The following is a 16,383-nucleotide window of genomic DNA, read 5'->3' as shown; positions in this document are numbered from 1 at the left end:
TACAGGATATAGATAACAGTATAATATAATCAGAAATAGTGGCTGGGTGCCTTGAATACAAAACAAAGCCAGCAATTGTACCTAACCCTGTCAAAGAGAGATAAAGAGTATAGGGAAGTTAAAGCAACATCTCTGATGAGTCTGAAGAAGTTGAAACAATGTAGTCAGAAGGGAGAAGGCCCTTCCTGGGAGAAAGTAGCTCATGTAAAGTCGATACATATATAAGTAGTAATATGGTCTGGCTGTGTGTTCCCAGTCCAAATCTTATCTTGAATTGTAATAACCATCTGTCATGGGAGGAATCCAGTGGGGTAACTGAATCATGAGGGTGGGTTTTTCCCATGCTGTTCTCATGATAGTAAATAAGTCTCATGAGATCTGATGGTTTTGTAAAGGGAAGTTCCCCAGCACATGGCCTCTTGCCTGCTGCCATGTAAAACGTGTCTTTGCTCCTTTTCTGCTTTCTGCCATGATTATGAGGCTTCCCCAACCACTTGAAACTGAGTCCATTAAACCTCTTTGTCTTTATAAATTAGCCAGTCCTGGGCATGTCTTTATTAGCAGTGTGAGAACAGACTAACACAAGTACGCAAAGATTGCAATATTGCTAAGTACAAAATGTAAACCCTGGAGTGGCACAAGATGAGAATGGGCACAAATGTAGCCAATAAATCATGACTCCATGACCGAGCCTGTGAACGAATTAAGTTTCCTAGTCTGTGAGCAATGTAAAGCTTGGGAGATTTGAAGAGGTCAACCTGATAAAGTTTGGTCATTTAAAATGGTAATTTAGGACTACAAACAGAGAATAGATAGATATGGACTTTCTGCAAACATAAAATGTAAGGAAATAATAGAAACTAGGCTAAAAGAAGTGAGAGTGAAAAATACCAATAAAAATATAAAGGTGTTGAGATTGTCAGGACTTAGTAATTGATTGCAGTTAGAAGGGCAAAAATGAAGGGTTAAAAAAAAGATAAATTGAATTCTCAGATTTCTAACTTGAACCACTGAAAGGATAATAATATATTTAGTTACAATGAGTAGAGAAGAATGACTGAATCTGATTATTGGTTATGGATTAAGACAAAGAGGGGGATAGAAATGCAGCAAGACAGAGATTTAATGTCATTTTTAACAGGTTAGGTTTCCTAGCAGAAATATTTAGTAGGTGGTTAGTTATGGTGGTATAGTGCTTTAGGTACAGATTTAGTAAAAAGCATCATAATTCAGGTATTCAGGGGCTGAAGCCTTGGTCATGAATAACATTCCCCAGGAGGAAATGAACAAAGTAAGAGTTAAAGACAATGAAAGTAACAATCAGGAAAAGAATGAGAAGTCTCTAAAACAGTTATGTTTCCAACATTTTATGGTCCTTTGTGATAATTATTTTTTTTCTTCTCTGTCATAAGACACAAAGGGTGTGAACTCCATGCTTATCATTTTAGTTTTTTTATCCTTGTATGCTTAGTGCCTAAAACGGGTTCTGAAACATAGTAATTAGGAAACATTTTTTGTTGCAAAATGAATGAATGGTATTTCAACAACATTCAGGAAAGTCTGTAGAGGAAGAAAAAAGGAAGATTAAAGATATTGCAAAGTCTGGGGATTCATAAACTAAAATATGGTCTCAGCAACCTTACCAAATTATAAATTTAATAAAAATCTGAACGACTGAATTGACACATTCTGGTTAATATAAGTTATTTTCCTCCGGAGACTAAAATTTTATGCCTTTGTAAGAACAAGAGCAGAAAAAATATATAAATTATAAATTTAGCTAGAAAAATATGTTCTTTGAAATTCATTCATCATTCAGTAATCTTAATTTTCCATATAGACATTTATGTACATAATATCAAATTTAAACCACAACTCAAGAGCAGATTTTGTGGCTTGTTCAACATCTTGGCTGTGTAACAAATTTATCTGTATCACAAAAGTTGATTCATTAAGTAAATAGAAATATATTAAAGGCAGTGGTTCTATAATTTTTGCCTCCATGTACATATAGGTACTGTTTTCATTTTCTTATGCTGTAAATGATCAATTGCTGTATAATCAATCGATTTGACTTTAAGGTATTTATGTTTCTGAATAACACTATACTGGTCATATTAACCAGGGTGTTCATTACATTGATATAATCTAAACCATAAATCCATCTGCCATGGTGACAAATTGTTTGATGGTTTAAGTTCCAACTCTGAAATAAGTTTTAAAATACTGTTATTAACTAAAAACATAGCATTGACGGTATTATTACTTTATTTCTTGGAAATACCATGCCTTAGTGTAAAAATTGCATGTATGTAAATATATATTTAAATAACCTTTGTAATAAACTGACTGCTTGGATTATGAACCAGTACTTACTTCCTTGAATTTATTTACAGAAAGAATTATTCTTATAGACTGCAATCTTTTTAGGAAAAAAATATTTTGTTCTGCACTTCACTGTGACTCTTACCCAATGGTATCTGTATACTGTTTTCTGCCAAAGAGGTTTTTTATAAATGTAATTCAGAGTTTTCAAACTCCCTACTTGAAACTTCACTGGTTCTATAAATGACTAAAGTATAAACCCAAACTCCTTAGTGTATCCTATAAGTTTCTCCATAATTGAGCTCCTGCCTAAGCTCTGGATTTACCTCTTGTTTTCTGCTTGGCTGTTTCTTGCCTCAGTGCTTTTGATCATGTTGATCCCATGGCTTACAATGTTCTCTCATCAGTCCATACTCCCCTTTCTCCTGCAGGTCTGCTTGTATTAAAAATTAATCTCACGCCTTTTCCTAAGGAAAGTACATTCTGTCTTGCCTCATCCATGTAAAGACAACAACTTTCCTGCCTGAGTTTTTGCCCTCACCATACTGGATTCAAATCTTTACACCACTACCTTTCATGCTCAGTATTGCATGTTCTCTCCCACTACTTTTATCCTTGTCCCTACCTATATGTGTACCTGTAACTATATCTGTATCTATATATCAAACTATAATGAGTATCTTGGTGGTCATTTAAAACCTAGAACTGGACTTTATTATCTCAGAAACTAATAGCATATCTGGCTCACAACACGAATTTAATAAATATTTCTAGTTATATGAGTAAATTAATGAATATAAACACTATCATTTCAATGTGAAAACAAACAGAACAGACTAATAGGCAGGCAGATATCAAATCAGTATTATTTAGAAAATAAGAGCAGGGACACTGGGGACAGGACATCTTGTTAGTTCTAACTTGGAAATATGTTTGAAATCTGACCACTTTTGAAAATTCACCTACACAGTTACTGCTTTAGTCTGAGCTGCCATCCTTTCTTGCTCACATTTACAAAAGTCTCCAACCTGGCTCCCCCTGCTTTGACACTTGACTCTCACAGTCTACTTTAACATGATGGCCTGAAAACAAAATTAAATGTAAATCAGATAATCTTACTCATTTTTCCTGTTCTGTTTTGAATGTGGCACCCCATAGTCAAGTGTTAGAAATGTAATCCCCAGTGCAACAGTGTAGGGGAGTGAGGCCTTTTTGGAAGCTGTTTAGATCATCAAAACTCCACCCTCAGGAAGGAATTAATGCTGATATAAAAAGGGATTATTGAGTGAGTTCTCTCTCCTTTGCTTTTCTGCAATACGAGGACACAAGAGTTCCTTCTGGAGAATAGAGCATTCAAAGTCCCATCTTGGAAGCAAGATTGGATGCCTTCTAGACAACAAACTTTCAGATGCCTGAATCTTGTACTACACATCCTCCAGAACTGTAAGAAATAAATTTCTGTTCTTTATAAATTATCCAGTCTCAGGTCTTAGGCATTTTGTTATAGCAGCACAAACTAATTAAGACATGCTATAACCTCCTGCCCTATTCATCCTGAGTAAACACTGAAATCCATAGCAAGGATTTTACGATCTGAAATCATGTGTTTCAGCTCTCTCTGTCTTTCTTTAACTTTGCTCCAGGCACACTGGCATTCTTGTTGCTTCTGCATCTTGCTAGGCACATTTATTTTTATAAATGCCTTTTAATATAAGGAATCGCCACACTGTCTTCCACAATGGTTGAACTAATTTACACTCCCCCAGCAGTGTAAAAGTGTTCCTATTTCTCCACATCCTCTCCAGCATCTGTTGTCCCCAGATTTTTTAATGATCGCCATTCTAACTGGCGTGAGATGGTATCTCAATGTGTTTTTGATTTGCATCTCTCTAATGACCAGTGATGATGAGCATTTTTACATATGTTTGTTGGCCTCATGTATGTCTTCTTTTGTAAACTGTCTGTTCATATCCTTTGCCATTTTTGAATGGGCTTGTTTGATTTTTTCCTGTAAATCTGTTTGAGTTCTTTGTAAATTCTGGATATCAGCCCTTTGTCAGATGGGTAAACTGCAAACATTTTTTTCCATTCTGTTGGTTGCTGATTCACTCTAGTGACTGTTTCTTTTGCCGTGCAGAAGCTGTGGAGTTTGATTAGGTCCCATTTGTCTATTTTGGCTTTTGTTGCCAATGCTTTTGGTGTTTCTCAAGGCCTTAGAAATAGAAATTCCATTTGACCCAGCAATCCCACTACTGGGTATATATCCAAAGGACTATAAATCGTTCTACTATAAGGACACATGCTCATGAATGTTCATTGCAGCACTGTTTACAATAGCAAAGACCTGGAACCAACCCAAATGCCCATCGATGATAGACTGGACTGGGAAAATGTGGCACATATACCCCATGTAATATTATGCAGCAATCAAAAACTATGAATTCGTGTCCTTTGTAGGGACATAGATGAATCTGGAGAACATCATTCTCAGCAAACTGACACAAGAACAGAAAATGAAATACCGCATATTCTCACTCATAGGCGGGTGATGAAAAATGAGAACACATGGACACAGGGAGGGGAGTACTACACACGGGGGTATATTGGGGGGAATAGGGGAGGGACAGCAGAGGGGTGGAGCTGGGGAGGGATAGCCTGGGGAGAAATGCCAAATGTGGGTGAAGGGGAGGAAGGCAGCAGAACACAATTCCATGTGTGTACCTAAGCAACTATCTTGCATGTTCTGCACATGTACCCCAAAACCTAAAATGCAATTAAAAAAATGTACCCAAACTTAAAAAAAAGAGAAAAAAGAATTTCTTTGCCATAAAATGATTTTTTATCAAGTGTCTGATTGACAAAAATCATGCCTTCTTCAAATCTTTTCTCAGACCTCAGGTTTTAAATGCAGTCTTTTCTTTATCTGAGTGGCTATAACATAAATATTATAGATTTGACTGATGCAAAATGAGCATTTATTTACCACTGTTCTGGAGGCTGGGGAATCTAAGATCAAGGTTTCCACAGATTGCTTCACTGGTGGGACCTGATTCCTGGTTCATAGATGGATGTCTTCTCACTGTGTCCTCACATGGCAAAAGGGGCCAGAGGGCTCTCTTGGGTCACTTTAAAAAATAGAATTATAATCCTATTTCTGAGAGATCCAGAATATAACCTAATCACCTCTTAAAAGCCTACTCCTAATACCATCAATTTGGGGATTAAGATTTCAGTATATGAACTTCTGGGGAACACAACATTCAGTCCATAAAAAGCCATTCTGACCAATCTTTTTAGTGATGTGACAGCCCATTCATCCTTATCCTACCACCCAGGTCACCTCTACCTCCACATGCAGTGGTGACTATGAAAATCTCCTGCAGATTAGCATATAGTTGGCTAATGGTTCAGTTATTTTTCTTTTGGATCAACTCCCAAAAATACCTTGATCCTATTGTTTTCTATGTGTGATATGTTTTGGCTTTATGCCTCCACCAAAGTCTCATCTGTAGCTCCCATAATTTACGTGTGTTGAGGGACAGACCCATTAGGAAATGATGGAGCTGGTCTTCCCTATGCCGTTCTTATGATAGTGAACGGATTTCATGAGATCTGATGGTTTTACAAAACATCTGCACAAGCTTTCACGCTGTCTGCCAACGTTCATGCAAGATGTAACGTGCTCCTTCTTGCCTTCCACCATGATTGTGAGGACTCCCCAGTCACATAGAACTGTGAGTCCAGTTCAACATCATTCTTTTCTAAATTGCCCAGTTTTGGGTTTGTCTTTATCAGCAGCATGAAAACAGACTAATACAGTAAATTGGTACCAGTAGAGTGGGGCACTGCTTAAAAAACATGCAAACATGCAGAAGTGATTTTGGAACCTGGTAACAAGCAGAGGTTGGAACAGTTTGGAAGGCTCAGAAAAAGACAGGAAAATGTGAGATAGTTTGGGATTTCCTAGACACTTGTTGAATGGCTTTGCCAAAAATTCTGATAGTGATATGGACAATAAAGTTCAGGTTGTGGACTCATTTCTCAGGTGGAAATGAGGAACTTGTTGGAAACTGGATCAAAGCTGACTCTTGTTATGTTTTATCAAAGAGACTGGCAGCATTTTGCTTCTGCCATAGAGATTTGTGGAACTTTGAACTTGAGAGAGATGATTGAGAGTATCTAGTGGAAGAAATTTTTAAGTAGCAAAGTATTCAACAGGTGACTTGGGTGCTGTTAAAAGCATTTTGATGAGAATGATGGTTTCCATTATTCTCAGCAAACTGACAAAAGAACAGAAAACTAAACACCACATGTTCTCACTCATAAGTGGGATCTGAACAATGAGAACACATGGACACAGGGAGGGGAACATCACACACTGGGGCCTGTCGGGAGGTGAGGGCCTAGGGGAAGGATAGCAGAGGGTAGGGGATAGGGGAGGGATAGCATAAGGAGAAATATCTAATGTAGATGACGGGGTGATGGATGCAGCAAACTACCATGGCATGTGTATACCTATGTAACAAACCTGCATGTTTTGCACATGTACCCCAGAACTTAAAGTATAATAATAAGAATAAAAGGCATTTTGTTTTAAAAGGAGAAAGGGGCATAGAAGTTCAGAAAATTTGCAGCTTGATGACGCAGTAGAGAAAGGAAAAACCCATTTTCTGGTAGAAATTCAAGTTGTCTGCAGAAATTTGCATAAGTAACGATGAGCTGAATGTTGATCCCCAAGATAATGAGGAAAATGTCTCTAGGGCATGTCAGAGAAATTTGTGGCAGCTCATCCAATCACAGTTCTGGAGGCCTAGGAGGAAAAAGTGGTTTTGTGGGCCAGGGCCAGGTTCTCTGTGCTGTGTGCAGCCTCAATACTTGGTACTCTGTGTCTTACCTGCTCCAACTGTGGCTGAATGCGGCCAGCATAGAGCTTGGGCCATAGCTTCAGAGGCTGTAAACCTCAAGCCTTGGCAGCTTCCATGTGGTGTTTAGTCTAAGAATGCACAGAATTAAAAAATTGAGGTTTGGGAGCCTATACCTAGCTTTCAGGATATGTATAGAAATGCCTTGATGTGGCTGGACACAGTGGCTCATGCTTGTAATCCCAGCACTTTGGGTGGCCAAGGCAGGTGGATCATGAGGTCAGGAGTTTGAGACTAGCCTGGCCAATACAGTGAAACCCCATCTCTACTAAAAATATTAAAAATAAGCTGGGCATAGTGGCAGGTGCCTGTAATCCCAGCCACTTGGGAGGCTGAGGCAGAAGAATTGCCTGAACCCAGGAGGTGGAGGTTGCAGTGAGCCGAGATCATGCCACTACATGCCAGCCTGGGCAACAGAGTGAGACATAGTCTCAAAAAAAAAAAAAAAAAGAGAGAGAGAGAGAAAGAAATGCCTGGATTCCCAGGTAGAAGTTTGCTCTAGGGGTGAATTCTTCATGGGGAACCTCTGCTATGACAGTACAGAAGGAAAATGTGGAGTTGGGGCCCCCACACAGAGTTCTTGCTGGGGCACTGCCTAGTAGAGCTGTGAGAAGAAGGTCACCATCCTCCAGACACCAGAATTGTAGATCCCGACAGCTTGCACCATGTACCCGGAAAAGCTGCAGACAGAAAATGCCAGCCCATGAAAGCAGCTGGAAGAGGGTATATACTGCAGAGCCACAGGGGTGGAGCTGTTCAAAATTATGGCAACCCACTTCTTGCATCAGCATTACTTGGATGTGAGACATGGAGTCAAAAGGATCATTTTGGAGCTTTCAGATTTGACTGTGCTGCTGGATTTCGGACTTCCATGGGGCCTGTAGCCGCTTTGTTTTGGCCAATTTCTCCCATGTGGAATGGCTGTATTTACCCAATGCCTGCACCCCCATTGTATCCAGGAATTAACTAACTTGCTTTTGACTTTATAAGCTCATAGGTGGAAGAGACTTATCTTGGATGAAACATTGGACTGTGGACTTTTGAGTTAATGCTTAAATGAGTTGAGACTTTGGGGGACTGTTGAGAAGGCATGATTGGTTTTGCAATGTGAAGATATAAGATTTGGGAGGGTCCAGTGGCAGAATGATATAGTTTGGCTCTTTGTCCCCATCCAAATCTCATCTTGTAGCTCCCATAACTCCCACATGTTGTGGGAGGGACCCAGTGGAGGATAATTAAATAGTAGGAGCAGGTCTTTCCTGTGCTGCTCTGATGATAGTGAATGTGTCTCACCAGATCTGATGATTTTTAAAACAGGAGCTTCTCTGCACAAGCTCTGTCTGCCACCATCCATGTAAGAAGCAAGTTACTCTTCTTTACCTTCCACTATGATTATGAGGCCTCTTCAGCTACATAGAATTGTAAGTCCATTAAACCTCTTTTTCTGTATAAATTACCCAGTCTCAGGTATATTTTTATCAATAGCATGAGAATAGACTAATACAATGTGTTTCCCCTAAACTGCCCCAATTCATTGGCTTAGTATAATTGGGGGTTTAATGGAGGCCTATTCCCCCAATGCATGGGGATTCTTGAATGAGAGATTTTGACTCAAAGATTTTTTCACTAGATGATCTAAACATTTCTTACCATTATGTGTCAGTCAAGACTCTTCTGCCTAGTTTTCTTTCCTCCCCATTTTCCTTTGTTAGAGTCATAACTTCATCACAGTTTGAAGGTTCTTCCTGCCTTCTCCAGCTTCTTTCTCATTCTCCTTCTTAGAATACATCTCCAATAAATTTCTTGCACTTGTATTCCTCACTTGGCATCTGCTTCTTGGAAGACTCAAACTTACATCTTGCTGTACCTTTTATTTTCTCTATGGCACTAATTTGTGCCCAGGTATTAGGTGACTGATGGAAGACATGGAGTGATCATTATCATTGAAAAAATGATTTTTACTACTTACAGTTCTCCAGAGGATGGAGTAAGCTAAACCATGCAGTGTTACAGGATGAAATGTAAGGTTTAGTCAGGAGGCCAGAGGAGTCAATGAAAAGCTTGGACAAGAGATTTTATTGTGTTTTCAGCAAAAAAAAAAAAAAAAAAAAAAAAAAAAGTAAGGCAGGGAAGGAGAAACAGCTTAAGATTAACTGGTTTGAATGTCAGTGGGCTCTGGGATATGGGAGTGATCAATAGTCATTTGCTACCTGGAACAGAGTGATTTAGAGCAAGGGAAATACTGGCTTGGTGTGGGAAAGTTATATAAAGGAAGTGTTTATGGATATAGACCCTCTGGATTGTTTGGAGGTCTTGTAATATGATTTTTGTGCGCCCAAAAAGGCTGAATCACAGGGGAGATATAAACAACTTTGAGTGTTGTTTTTACTCCATGATTAATAGACAAATATACAAACGTTAGAAACACAGAACAAGCACATACTACATTTTATCACCAGGTTGGCAAGCTACAGTCCATGGGTCAAATCCAGCTGTTCATCTGTTTTGCAAATGAGGTTTCATTTGAACACAGCCATGCTTATCTGTTCATGTATTGTCTATGGCTACTTTCACTACAATGGCAGAGTTTAGTAACTTCAACAGAGACTCTATGGCCTGAAAAGCTTAAAATGTTTCTTATTTGTCATTCAGCAAAAATTGATAACACCTATCCTAGCCTATCATAACTTATACTTATTTAATTTTCATTGTTTGTTTTCTGATTTTTCCCAAAGAAAGTAAGCTGTGCTGCTGTATGACAGTATATATATATATATATATATATATATATATATATAGACAGTATATATATATATATTTATATGTATTCACTAACACATGTCAGAAATTCATACTGATACTTGGTGCCTATTTATTGTTAAATGAAATACATCAAAAAATTAAATCTGAACTCTTTATATAGCAATTCTGTTTTATGAATAAGTTTCCTAGCCATTCAATATATCAGTTTTCTCATATAACAATAGGGCTTGCAAATTGAAACCACAATGAAATATCATCTCATGCCAGTTAGAATGGCAATCACCAAAAAGTCAGGAGACAACAGATACTGGAGAGGATGTGGAACAATAGGAATGCTTTTACACTGTGGTGGGAGTGTAAATTAGTTCCATCACTGTGGAAGACAGTGTGGTGATTCCTCAAGGATCCAGACTTAGAAATAATGTTTGACCCAGCAATCCCATTACTGGGTGTATACCTAAAATATTACAAATAATTCTACTATAAGGACACATGCACACACATGTCTATTGCAGCACTGTTCACAGCAGTAAAGACTTGGATCCAACCCAAGTGCCCATCAATGATAGACTGGATAAAGAAAATGTAGCACGTATAGACCATGGAATACTATGAAGCCATAAAAAAGGATGATTTCGTGTCCTTTGCACGGACGTGGATAAAGCTGGAAATGATCATTTTCAGCAAACTAACACAAGAACAGAAAACCAAACACCGCATGTTCTCACTCATTAAGTGGGAGTTGAACAATGAGAACACATGGACACAGGGAGGGGAACATCACACACTAGGGCCTGTGTGATAATATTTCTTATCTTTCTCACTGACTATATAAAAGACAGATGAAATTATATTTATAAGAATATAAAAAATGAAGAATAAAAAATGCAATATGAATGTAGATAATTATTATTCTTTAAAATTCAAATAAAAATGAATCAAGTAACAAGAGAACAATCTCCTTTTATTTTACTGTTTATATATAAGATGTTATAGATATAAGAATAATTGAATTTGGCATATTTGTTAAAACAACCGAGCCATTTATAAGATTTACCGTGACATCTGAATTTTTTAAAAAGCCCTCAGTTGTAGATGCTATGCTTCTATTTGTATTTCTAGGGAGTTTCAGTCTCCATTAGCAGATATATCACAGATCTTCTACAGATAAAACAACTCAGTATAAGCATATTTGAAAAAGAATATTTTTTTCCCCCACAACACCCTTAAAAGTCTTAGGAAGCTAAAATTGAACATCTGGTGTTTGTATTCTGATTAGTACAGTTTCTTTCTCTTCTTGTTCATTTCCACTCCTTGTCACTACATTCTCCATCACTTGCACTTCAGCCATCTCTCTGATATTGTAATTGTCAAATTCACTAAGTATATTCTGGACCCATATTGCATGATGCCTCTCAATCCATACTTTCCTTCCTCTCTCAGAAGCATGTAAAATGGATCACAACTACCATTTTTTTGAGACAGTTTCATTCTTGTCACCCAGTCAGCTAACTACAACCTCTGCCTCCCAGGTTCAAGTGATTCTCCTGCCTCAGCCTCTAGAGTAGCTGGAATTATAGATGCCCACCACCACACCTGGCTAATTTTTGTGTTTTTAGTAGAGACAGCGTTTCACACCATTGGCCAGGCTGGTCTCAAACTCCTGACCTCATGATCCACCTGCCTCAGCCTCCCAAAGTGTTAGGATTACAGGTGTAAACCACCGCACCCGACCTACCATTTTTATCTTTACATTTGAAATCATACCCTCTCTGTTTTAGTCTCATTTCCCTAGGTACTGATTCTTATTCTTCCTAGATGTTGTCCTCTCTCTATCCACCCCAGAGGGTTCTGCATACCTTCTTTCTTCTTGTTTTAAACTCTCCCCTTTTGGTGGGTCCCTGTGACTTTAGTCAATGTTCATGTTCTGATGACTTTCAAAATCTCCTGTTCTATTTGAGACATATTTTCTGAGCTCCAAGCACTTATTTAAATATCCATGTAGAAAGAGATCAGCATTTCCACTTGAAACTCACCTTTCTAAATTGAAGTAATCTTTTCACTCAAGGAAGTTTCTTAATATTCCCATATTTTTGTCTTAGTAAATGACATGATTTACCACTTATTTTTAAGGTAGGCAGTTTGGAAAACATCTTAGATAATTCTTTCTCACTCTGTTACTACTGACAATGAATCATAAAGTTCTATTGAGTCATTTTATATAAATACATTTTAAATTTGTCTATTTCCCTTTCCATTGCTACTATTCTAGTCCATACCTCATTGCCTTTTTAATTGATTATTAAAATATTTTTTGTTATCACAGAATCCAGGATAATTATCTTTTATGTACAGAGATGTAGAATAACTTGGGACAGATATCTGGTAAATATTCTCATAATCTGACCTTAAAATATCCCTGTTATTGTTATCTAACAAATCCCCTTATATTGTTATTCTGATTTACATTCAATTTAGGTTTTCATTTATACATAGTTTAAACTTAATTTGGTTTTAGAATTAGAATATATTTCATTAGATATGAAATTTAATTTAGATTTAGATTACACGTAGTATCAGATATAGATTCACTATTGCTTTCTCTAATTACTGTTAATAGGAAGGTTAAAAATGTTCTTAAATATTTACTTGTTTGTGTATCTACTTCTGACAAATGTCTGCTCAAATTCTTTCTCCAAATATCTAATGCAAAGATTCTCAAAATTTTGGTCTCAAAACCCTTACACTTAAATAAATTTTGAGAATTTTGAAGCAATTTTGTTTATGTTAGTACTATATACCAATATATATGCCAAATAGAATATCTGAAATAAGAAAATATTTAAATTCATTTAAGAGTAAATGAGTAAATATAGTTTTATAAAAGTAACTTTTTGTCTAAAACATAAAATGTATAAGAAGAGTGGCATTGTTTCACATTTTGAAAATCACTTAAAGTCTGATTTAATAGAATACAGCTAGAAAAATTTTGTATTTGCTTTTGTATTTAGTCTGTTGCTGTATTAGTTCATTTTCACTGTGCTAATAAGACATATCTGAGAACAAAGATGGTGGAAGACAGAGGGATCACCCTGCTTGTGGGGCCCTCTGGTTTCTTCCTCCTTCTGTGCTGGATGTTTCCTTCTGCCTGTTTTGCCCCTAGACCTTGGACTCCAGATTCTTCAGCCTTTGGATTTTGGGACTTACACCAGTGGTTTGCCAGGGGCTCTCAGGCCTTCAAGCACAATTGAAGGCTGCACTGTTGGCTTCCCTGGTTTTCAACTCTCAGACTCAGACTGAGCCACCATCACCTTCTTTTTTCCCAGTTTGCACATCAACTATTGTGGGACTTCAACTAGTTATCATGTGAGCCAGTTCTCCTTAATAAATTTGTTTTATATATATGTATATACACATATGTTCTCTCGGTTCTGTCCCTCTGGAGAACCCTAATACATAGGGGGCAGATACAAGTTTTACAATATTATAATTTTTTTGCTTACACACTTGAATTTTTAATTTGCAATGATAATGTCAGCCCTTTTTATTTTCATGAAAAGTCTTCTTTATTTTCAAGAAAATTTCTTCCAGATAATCTACTGTAAATAGCCAGTATTTATCATTATTTCATTAAATACATTGTTACATTGAAAAAGCTAATGTAGCTCATAATTGAAACATGTACTTAAGTGATTTTCTGGGAGATAATCAGAGTAAAAATTATTGATTTGTAGGCAATAGAAAAGTTGTGGGTTTTCTTGGTTGTTGTTTTTACAATTTTGTCACAGGGGCTATTTTATAAAGTCATATACTCAGGGGTTGATATTTAATAATGTTTTTTCTTCAAGAACATTTTTAAGTGAAAATGGCACTATATTTTCTGTGCATTTGTGGCAGCAAAGACTATAATAAACTTGTACAACGGACTGCCACTCTAATAAAGCACTAGTAGTTTTACCCACCATTGCCTTTGTACCATCAGTGTAACTATCAAAGAATAAAAAATAAAATGAGTTTTAGTATTATTTTGACAATAGTTTAGACATTGTGGACCACATACATGGAGAACTATCAGACCATCTGTAATTTTATTTTTAAAACTAAACAAAAAATAACTGTTTTTACTTAAACTGACACCAACTAAAGAAAATAAAACTCTGTTTTTCTTTTTACACATTCAATACTTCCAGGACACTTTTGTGAGTAAATGCGTAGGTGTTTTTCCCACAATTAAATTCTCCAGTTTACAACAGACGTCCCCTGAATGTCCTTTGACTTAACTCAATTAAGATAATATCCATTTTTAGATAGTGGCAGATCCCATAGGCTAAGGACTCAGTTCCACAAAACTGCTGCCCCATCTGACTCCAATTCCCATTCTCAAGTTCAGGTTGTCACCCAAGCTTAAGACTGAGCAACTGTAAATTGGAGGTTTTCACAAATCCCTCCTTGAGTTTGATAGTTTGCCAGGATAGCTCATACAATTCACGCAAACAGTTTACCTACAAGATCATTGGTTCATTACAAACACAAAAACTCAGGGACAATCAGATGGAAGTTATGGCATGCATAGGGCAAAAAAATGAAAGAGGCAAAGAGCTTCCACACATTATCCAAGAACAATGCTCTCCCAGCACCTTCATATGCTCACCAACCCAGAGACAGCCTGAACGCTGTCCATTTGGGTTTTCATGGAGACTTTATTATATAGTGGTGATTGATTAAATTATTGGTCATTGGGGATTAACTCAACTTCTAGCTTCTTGTCCTTCTCCCTTCCCTGGAGGTCAGAGGTTGGGACTGAAATTCCAACCCTTCGATCACATGGTTGATTCCCCTGGAAATGAATCCTCATCCTGAGGCTATCCAGAAGTACACATTCATTAGTATACAGAAAGATGCTTATCACTTGGGAGATTCCAAGAGTTTTAGGAGTTGTGTACCAGGAAACTGGACAAAGACCAAATACAAGTTTTTTTTTTTTAAGGTTAATCATATTATGACACTACTCTTGCAATTAACTCTATGAATGTATAAAATATTAAATATTTAGAAATTTAAAGACAATTGTTAGAAAATTTAAACAAGAGAATGATGACAATTGATGAAAGAGATAAAAAGACATCAGAAACAAATTTCCTCAATCATCAACACTATCATTAATATATGTATTTATATACACTTTTATTTTCTTACTTTAAGAAATCTTAATAGATGATCTGCTTTTTTCTTTTTTAGTCCTATAGGTTCTCAATGTTTTGGTTTGTATTAATAGTATATTAAAAGTATGAGGTATTTAATAAAAGAATGCTGAATATTGTCAGAATTCTAGAACAAGAAACCTATAGTCAGTTATAATGAATAAACAAAGAAATATATTTAATATATTCATTTTACATTCCAGCCCTGGGTGTGTGAGTGGGAAGTGGAGAGCAGAAGTTGATATGAGTTAAACCGTAACATATCGTTAAGAAATGTACAGAAAATAGTGCCAAGTACAGTGGGGGAGTTTGCTTGTTAAGATAAATAATTAACATAACTCTTTATCTGTACAAGGTATGCATAAATAAAAATGATGCAAATGAATTAAATAAAAGTATTTCACCCAAAATATACTTCTTTAACATATTTTGAGATGACTGTCCAGGGAGCCAGCAAACAGAAGTACCCCTGCAAAGCTGTCTTTCGTAGGGGAGATTTGCATCTGTAGAGAGAATCTGCATTGATGCAGTCAGGCTTTCTCTGAGGCCTTTCCTTGTCTGCATCTAGGAAAGATTAACTGAGAGTCTGCCACCTTTAAAGGTCCAAAAGAAATACTTAACCACCTATTCTCTCTGAGAGCTGCTATCTCTGAGATTTTATCTACATAATAGACCACCTTTCTAGTCAAGCCTATTCTTTTCCCCCTCTGGTTTTGTCACTGAAAAACAAAAAGCATCTGAGACAGGTCTCAATCAATTTAGAGGTTTACTTTGTTGAGGTTAAGAATGTGGCCTATGAGACAGGTTTAGAAGATCCTAAAAACATGTACCCAAGATGGTTGGGTTACACCTTGGTTTTATACATTTTATAAAGACAGAAATTATAGGCAAAAATATAAATCAATATATGTAAGGTATACATTGGTTAGGCCCAGAAGGTGGAGTGTCTTGAAACAGGGGGTTTCCTTGGTATAAGTAAGTTCAGAGGTTAGCTGATTGGAAATTGGTTGAACGAGTTAAGCTCGGCACGAAGAGTTAAAGTCAGCTTAATGAGTATATGTAAGAGGGGCTTAAAGAGTTAATATAAGAGGGGCTATAAAAGCCTAGGCTCTTGTCATTTAGGTGGAGGCTTCAGGTAGCAAGTTTCAGAGAGACTAGACATAAATATCTGT

The sequence above is a fragment of the Callithrix jacchus genome, chromosome 3, assembly GCF_049354715.1.
Source record: "Callithrix jacchus isolate 240 chromosome 3, calJac240_pri, whole genome shotgun sequence".
In the NCBI taxonomy this organism is placed as follows: domain Eukaryota; kingdom Metazoa; phylum Chordata; class Mammalia; order Primates; family Cebidae; genus Callithrix; species Callithrix jacchus.
The sequence above is the reverse complement of the archived record's forward strand: the minus strand, read 5'-3'. Positions refer to the sequence as shown.